At 33.1% G+C, this 7,617-nt stretch overlaps 1 long non-coding RNA gene across 1 annotated transcript; it reads left to right on the plus strand.

The window, feature by feature from the left end:
• Window positions 1–296: 296 nt before the first annotated feature.
• On the plus strand, window positions 297–2,784 carry LOC114171666 (uncharacterized). Its single transcript, XR_014986423.1, has 2 exons — window positions 297–1,247; window positions 2,457–2,784. It is a non-coding gene; the product is annotated as an uncharacterized LOC114171666 (long non-coding RNA).
• Window positions 2,785–7,617: the final 4,833 nt, after the last annotated feature.

Genomic DNA, 7,617 nt, shown 5'->3' on the forward strand with positions numbered 1-7,617 from the left:
TTATTTCTCTCTGATAATGCTTGAATGGTATGTTGCTAGCCTTTATGTCAACATACTCTGTTTTGTGGAAATAAAATTTGGAATGAAATGTTTCTCCTCCCTTCGTTTACCTTTATATCAAACAATAGCCCCATCTTACCTTGTGTCTAGGCCTAACCCCAAGTTTCAATTCGGGGATTATTCTGCAAGTGGTTCTTACTTCAATTAAGGATTGCGGCTTAAATTGATTTTTTTGGGTCTTCTCAGCCAAAACTGGGGTAATTCATCCTTAGTCTTTCTAAAACTTATGGTTCTAAGCAAATATCAAAGAACACTTAGATTATACACTTAGATTACACATGTTTATTGCATTTATTATTGATTTAAAGATTAAAATTTGTTTTTACTACAATAGATATTATTTAATGTAGTTCTAATTTTATATTTTTTGTTTGTTATTCATATTTTTTAAGAGATAGTTTTGGTTACGTGAAAATATTAGCATTAAATGGGACATCTTATTTAAAATTTATGAGGGTTAAAATTAACAATTCTTTAAAGGAATTGAAAACCTAATGAAGTTAAATTTAGAATCGTAGAAAGGTGTAAAGAAATAGGAAAGGAAGTCACCCGTAACATTAATGTAATTGAATATATGATATTTTTCACTTTTCATAATATGAATATGTACCAACTTTTACTTTTAACATTTTGTGTCATTAGGTTTTTTATTTTATAATTGAGATTGAGAGAAATCACTTAGTTGTTAAAAACTTCTGTTTTGACCTTTTGTTCATACTTGATACATTAGATAGTATCTGGATTTTAATAATATACTATAGCTAGGGTCACTTAGTTAAGTTTATGATATGAAGTTTGTCTTAATCAGTTTGACTGATTGTTAATTGATTCTGAGTGATTAATCATGTTTTGGACATCTTTGTAATTAAAAAAGAATTAAGGTAATTGTATATGTAGTTTCATGGTAGACACATGTTAAACTGTGACTATTGGCTTATTCATAGATGCTACCATCATCCACTGTTCTGTCTCTCACCGGTGCTGGCACCGTACTTACGGTGATTTTTTCCGGCGAATTGGGTCATCTCAAAGCCAAGTGTTCTCCCAGACCCAGAAAGGTTTTCAGCCGTTGGTGCATAAAGGAGCTTTATTTACAGCAACACTCCATTAATGGTTTCAAGTCCAAGAAGCAAATCTCACTTTCAAGCTTCGCATTCGGTAAAAAAGCCGAAGACAGCTTTTTCTCGGTAAAATATAATCTTGTTCCTTGCATTTTTCGGTTTTTTTTTTTAAATTGTTGGTTAATTTAATATAGCTGCATAATATCATTTTAAAGTCCAGTTACAGTTTGGATAACATTTAGCACTTCATTGATTACCAACCTTTATTATGACAATTATTGATTTGAAACTCCAATTCTGGTTGGAAAACATTATAACTACCTAAGGAACAACAAAGTTTTGTCTTCCAGAAGGTGACGAATTGAAAATTTGAAAGCTTTCTTTTATAAAATGTTGACTTAGGCATGTGTTCCGGTCTGGAATTAGGGACCGAACCAGAACTGGGAATCAACTCTGCCATCAAAGACCCCCCCTCTTTCACCCATCCCTCATATATATATATATATATATATATATATATATATATATATATATATATATATATATATATATATATATATATATATATATATATATATATATATAGGGTCTTTCAGTCTTCAAACGACTATCTTACTGCCAGATCTTTAGCTAACCAACCTACCCACTTCTCCACTATTCTCTCCTGAAATCTCGCATGGGGGGTGGTTATTCCTAAAATCCAGGGATATTTGTTTGTCACCTCGGCCACCTCGGCCCAAATGCTAGTCACCTCGGTGACCTCGGTCCAAATGTTCGTCACCTCGGCCCAAATGCTCGTCACCTCGGCCTGTGACTGAAATTCGTTGTTTTATGATAAATATTGATCGAGTCAGAATCCAAATGAGCATGTTGAGGTCGGCCACTCCCTGGACGGTACAACATGCAATTGCTTGCTTTGAAGTTTTCAATTATACAAATTTAATTCACCTATTTCACCCTGATTTTGGTGAAAAAAAAAGAGTATTAGTTTTCATGTCCTTTATCATCATGACAACAAGTGAACCTTGTCATCTTCGCCACATTTCTTTTTCCAATCCCCTTGTTATTCATCGCTATATATTCTAGTCTTGAAAACAGTGTACCTTATGAACTCACTTGGATGTTAACTGCTAATATTGAGAATATAGGTCAATTGTCTTTTATAGGACTCTTTCACATTTTATTTGTTTGTATGCTGCATGGATTTATAACATCAAATTTCAACTGAAACCCTTTCTAAGGAAATTTAGATACTTTTGTAAACTTTGTCATGTTAATTACAGTTGATGATCATCATTAAGGGGACGTAAGTAACAAAACTTGTGTACTTTGCAGGATGTAAATGAAGACACAGATGACATGTATGAAGATTTAATTAATAATTATGGAAAAGTGGTATTTAGTAGAAAAGACAAAAAGCCTGCTAGCGCAGAGATTGATGATGATGCTGAAAGCCTGTCATGTAAGCTGAAAAGAAGTCTTGTCAAAGAATTTATTTCCACCTTGTTTACATTCATGTACAATCTGTCTTTCAACCTTTTGGATTATATCAGGTTTCTTTAAGAAGATTCATCTGTCAGACTATCTGAAGGATGATAAATTACATAAGAATCTTGTAAAGCAATTTAGGAATAACAATATTAAAAAGTAGGGAGTTCATTTCTATAGTTTTTAGGTAGGTATATTACTTAGAGATTTAAAAATATATATACAATTTTTGGAGGTTACGCAGCGATAGGAACTTGGTTATTGTGGTGTGCTTAAGTCACACATTAAGTAACATGGAATCTTTGGTGGAATATTTAAGTGCTTTGTTCTTGCCCGCTTAATGGCTAACTTTTGAGGTTGAATTTCCAAGTGTTTTAGTACTTATGAATTGGTATCAAAGCCAGTTGTTGGTGTGACGAGCATTTGGGCCGAGATGACGAACATTTGGACCGAGGTCACCGAGGTGACTAGCATTTGGGCCGAGGTGGCCGAGGTGACAAATAAATATCCCTGGATTTTAGGAATAACCACCCTCCATGCGAGATTTCAGGAGAGAATAGTGGAGAAGTGGGTAGGTTGGTTAGCTAAAGATCCTATATATATATATATATGAGGGACGGGTGAAAGAGGGGGGTCTTTGATGGCAGAGTTGATTCCCAGTTCTGGTTCGGTCCCTAATTCCAGACCGGAACACATGCCTAAGTCAACATTTTATAAAAGTAAGCTTTCAAATTTTCAATTCGTCACCTTCTGGAAGACAAAACTTTGTTGTTCCTTAGGTAGTTATAATGTTTTCCAACCAGAATTGGAGTTTCAAATCAATAATTGTCATAATAAAGGTTGGTAATCAATATATGTTAATAAGGTAAAACTCCAAATATAAACAAAAGGATACTTGTATTGTATCTAAGTCTTTTCTCCCTTGGAACCCAAAATTCAAACTCAACCCAGAAGATTTATGAAGTGCTAAATGTTATCCAAACTGTAACTGGACTTTAAAATGATATTATGCAGCTATATTAAATTAACCAACAATTTAAAAAAAAAAACCGAAAAATGCAAGGAACAAGATTATATTTTACTGAGAAAAAGTTGTCTTCGGCTTTTTTACCGAATGCGAAGCTTGAAAGTGATTTTTGCTTCTTGGACTTGAAACCATTGATGGAGTGTTGCTGTAAATAAAGCTCCTTTATGCACCAACGGCTGAAAACCTTTCTGGGTCTGGGAGAACACTTGGCTTTGAGATGACCCAATTCGCCGGAAAAAATCACCGTTAGTACAGTGCCAGCACCGGCGAGAGACAGAACAGTGGATGATGGTAGCATCTATGAATAAGCCAATAGTCACAGTTCAACATGTGTCTACCATGAAACTACATATACAATTACCTTAATTCTTTTTAATTACAAAGATGTCCAAAACATGATTAATCACTCAAAATCAATTAACAATCAGTCAAACTGATTAAGACAAACTTCATATCATAAACTTAACCAAGTGACCCTAGCTATAGTATATTATTAAAATCCAGATACTATCTAATGTATCAAGTATGAACAAAAGGTCAAAACAGAAGTTTTTAACAACTAAGTGATTTCTCTCAATCTCAATTATAAAATAAAAAACCTAATGACACAAAATGTTAAAAGTAAAAGTTGGTACATATTCATATTATGAAAAGTGAAAAATATCATATATTCAATTACATTAATGTTACGGGTGACTTCCTTTCCTATTTCTTTACACCTTTCTACGATTCTAAATTTAACTTCATTAGGTTTTCAATTCCTTTAAAGAATTGTTAATTTTAACCCTCATAAATTTTAAATAAGATGTCCCATTTAATGCTAATATTTCCACGTAACCAAAACTATCTCTTAAAAAATATGAATAACAAACAAAAAATATAAAATTAGAACTACATTAAATAATATCTATTGTAGTAAAAACAAATTTTAATCTTTAAATCAATAATAAATGCAATAAACATGTGTAATCTAAGTGTATAATCTAAGTGTTCTTTGATATTTGCTTAGAACCATAAGTTTAAGAAAGACTAAAGATGAATTACCTCCAGTTTTGGCTGAGAAGACCCAAAAAAATCAATTTAAGCCGCAATCCTTAATTGAAGTAAGAACCACTTGCAGAATAATCCCCGAATTGAAACTTGGGGTTAGGCCTAGACACAAGGTAAGATGGGGCTATTGTTTGATATAAAGGTAAACGAAGGGAGGAGAAACATTTCATTCCAAATTTTATTTCCACAAAACAGAGTATGTTGACATAAAGGCTAGCAACATACCATTCAAGCATTATCAGAGAGAAATAACAAAGAATACAATAACTTTAAAGCTAAAAGACATATAAGCATGGATACTTAAAGCTGCATACAAGACAAACCACGTGATTCTCTTTTAGTAAATCATAAATCTGCACACAGAAATTAGAGTTTCATAATATGGCTCACATCGTATTGTGCTAAAAAATTTCTCAATAATTAAAATGCTTACACCATAGCTCTTTCACAAAGTAGGCAACTAAGACAGATCATGTTATCACGTTATCAAAAGACTGTTCTTTTCATTTCACTCAAAAGTAAAGTACATTCTTTTCTCTTGGCAACATTTATATGCAAATTACTGATGCTTGGCTCCAAGACTTTCAAATTGATTAGGCATGAGCAACTCTAGCATATTACAACTTCAATCATTTAAAAACTCAATAAGCATAAAAAAGAAATAATATTAAAAGGTAACAAAGCTCTCGTTGAAGTTATTTTAGTGTAATGTTGTCTTCATTGTTTACTAGTAATGTCTGCAATACTACAATTACTCATTACACAAATCACAGAATAACCACCAAACAAATCACTTATACAAACAATGGACCCCATTTCACTCCCTATCTCTAGATCTCTTTCACTCTTTATCTTCACCCAAAACCCTTCTCCAAAAATTTTCAATGTACTCTGTAATTCTTGACTGTTTTATTTGTAAACAAATCCATCACATCAGTATCCATAACCCTCTTTCTATAGCCTAAATACTCACATAATCACATATATATAGGAAAGACCTAAACCAATAAACACACAATAAAGGTGCAATTACAACTTCACTGGAAAACCATATCATATCACTGAAAATCTTAGAACCCAAACCAATACCAATCCCAAACACAAAAATGTATCAAAATAAACAAATGTCTACAATTTTATAATGAATGACGATAAAAATCTCACAGGACAATCACAACACCGTCTTTGACCTTCACAGGGGAAGCATTAGCGCCACCATGTGCTCGACCTCCTCGGCAGCGGGTTTGAGCTTCTCAAATTTCTAGTTGAAGATTCGTGCTTCACGCACGAACTTGATTTCGAAGGACTGAATTTGAGACCTATTAAAGTGGCGACTGGCAGCTTAGGGCTCAGGTACCGCACTAGTGAGGTTCCAGCAGTAGTTGGCGAGGGCGAGCGGCGGCTCTTGCCGTCGGAGGCCCAGTTCGCGAGCTTTGGTAGTTGACGCTGATGGTCGTGGTGGATTTCAGGAGGCTGAGGCGTGGCGGCTTGCGGAAGAGGAGCGACAAGAGATATAAATCGTAGAAGGGGAGTGTTCTGTGAGGGTTTGGTTCTGGTGAGGTTTTTCGTGAATGAGTGGGGAGGTGTTATCTCTTTTTTTCGTGTGTTGTTCTGTTGTTCTGAAGTTTGTTAGGATGAGGAGTGTGTGAAAAAACGTCAAAAAAATTGTGTGTGGGTTAGAGAAGTGTGTGTTAGTGTGAGATGTGGAAAGCGAAAAAATCTGCCACGTGGAGTCGATACAGTGGGTAAGGATTTTTAGGTGAAAAAGAAAAAGACAGGGTGTGGATAGAAATATGGATCGGACTTTATGAGAGGAGAACATGGGTGGTAGTATTCTTTAAGTGACTAAAAAAACTAACTTGGTCAATTAAAATGGGTCAAAATTAATACGAAATTTTGACTTTTTGAATTTTAATAGTAATATTATAGATGAAAAAAAGATATGATTAACATTCTTTTTTTCTAGTATTTCTATCGCTAAACATAATGGGATACGTTTCGAACTCGAAAAAAATTAGTTAAGTAAATGACTCAAAAACAACAACTTAATCATTAAAAAATGGTCAAAATTAACACAACATTTCAACTTTTTGAATTTTAATAGTGATATTAGTGGTTTGAAAAAAAAATATGATTAACATTCTTTCCTCTAGTGTTCCCACCGCTAAACACAATGAGACAAGTTTCGAACCCAAAAAAAAATTAGTTAAGTATTGTTTAAGTTACTCAAAAGCAACAATTTAGTCATTAAAAAAGGGTCAAAATTAACACAACATTTCGACTTTTTGAATTTTAATTGTGATATTATTGGTGCAAAAAAAATATCATTAGCATTCTTTCCTCTAGTATTCTCACCGCTAAACACAATGGGAAAAGTTTCGAACCCGAAAAAAATTAGTTAAGTATTGTTTAAGTGACTCAAAAACAACAACTTAGTCATTAAAAAAGGGTAAAATTAACACAACATCACAACTTTTTGAATTTTAATTGTGATATTATTGTTGTGAGAAAAAATATGATTAGGTTATTTCCTCTAGTATTTCCACCGCTAAACACAATGGGATATGTTATGAATCTGAAAAAATTTAGTTAAGTATTGTTTAAGTGACTCAAAAACAACAATTTAGTCATTAAAAAAGGTTTAGAATTAACACAACATTCCAATTTTTGAATTTTAATAGTGATATTATTGGTGTGAAAAAAATATGATTAATATTCTTTCCTCTAGGATTCCCACCGTTAAACACAATGGGATAAGTTTCGAACCCGAAAAAAATTAGTTAAGTATTGTTTAAATGACTCAAAAACAACAACTTAGTAGTTAAAAAAGGGTCAAAATTGTTGGGATTTTTAGGGCTTTTGAAAATATGAGAGATATGAGATATATGAGAGATATGTGTGATATGTTACATGGAGGAACATGTTTTTATA

This window comes from Vigna unguiculata, chromosome 11 (assembly GCF_037176805.1).
Source record: "Vigna unguiculata cultivar grain cowpea cultivar isolate G323 ecotype 2 chromosome 11, ASM3717680v1, whole genome shotgun sequence".
In the NCBI taxonomy this organism is placed as follows: Eukaryota; Viridiplantae; Streptophyta; class Magnoliopsida; order Fabales; family Fabaceae; genus Vigna; species Vigna unguiculata.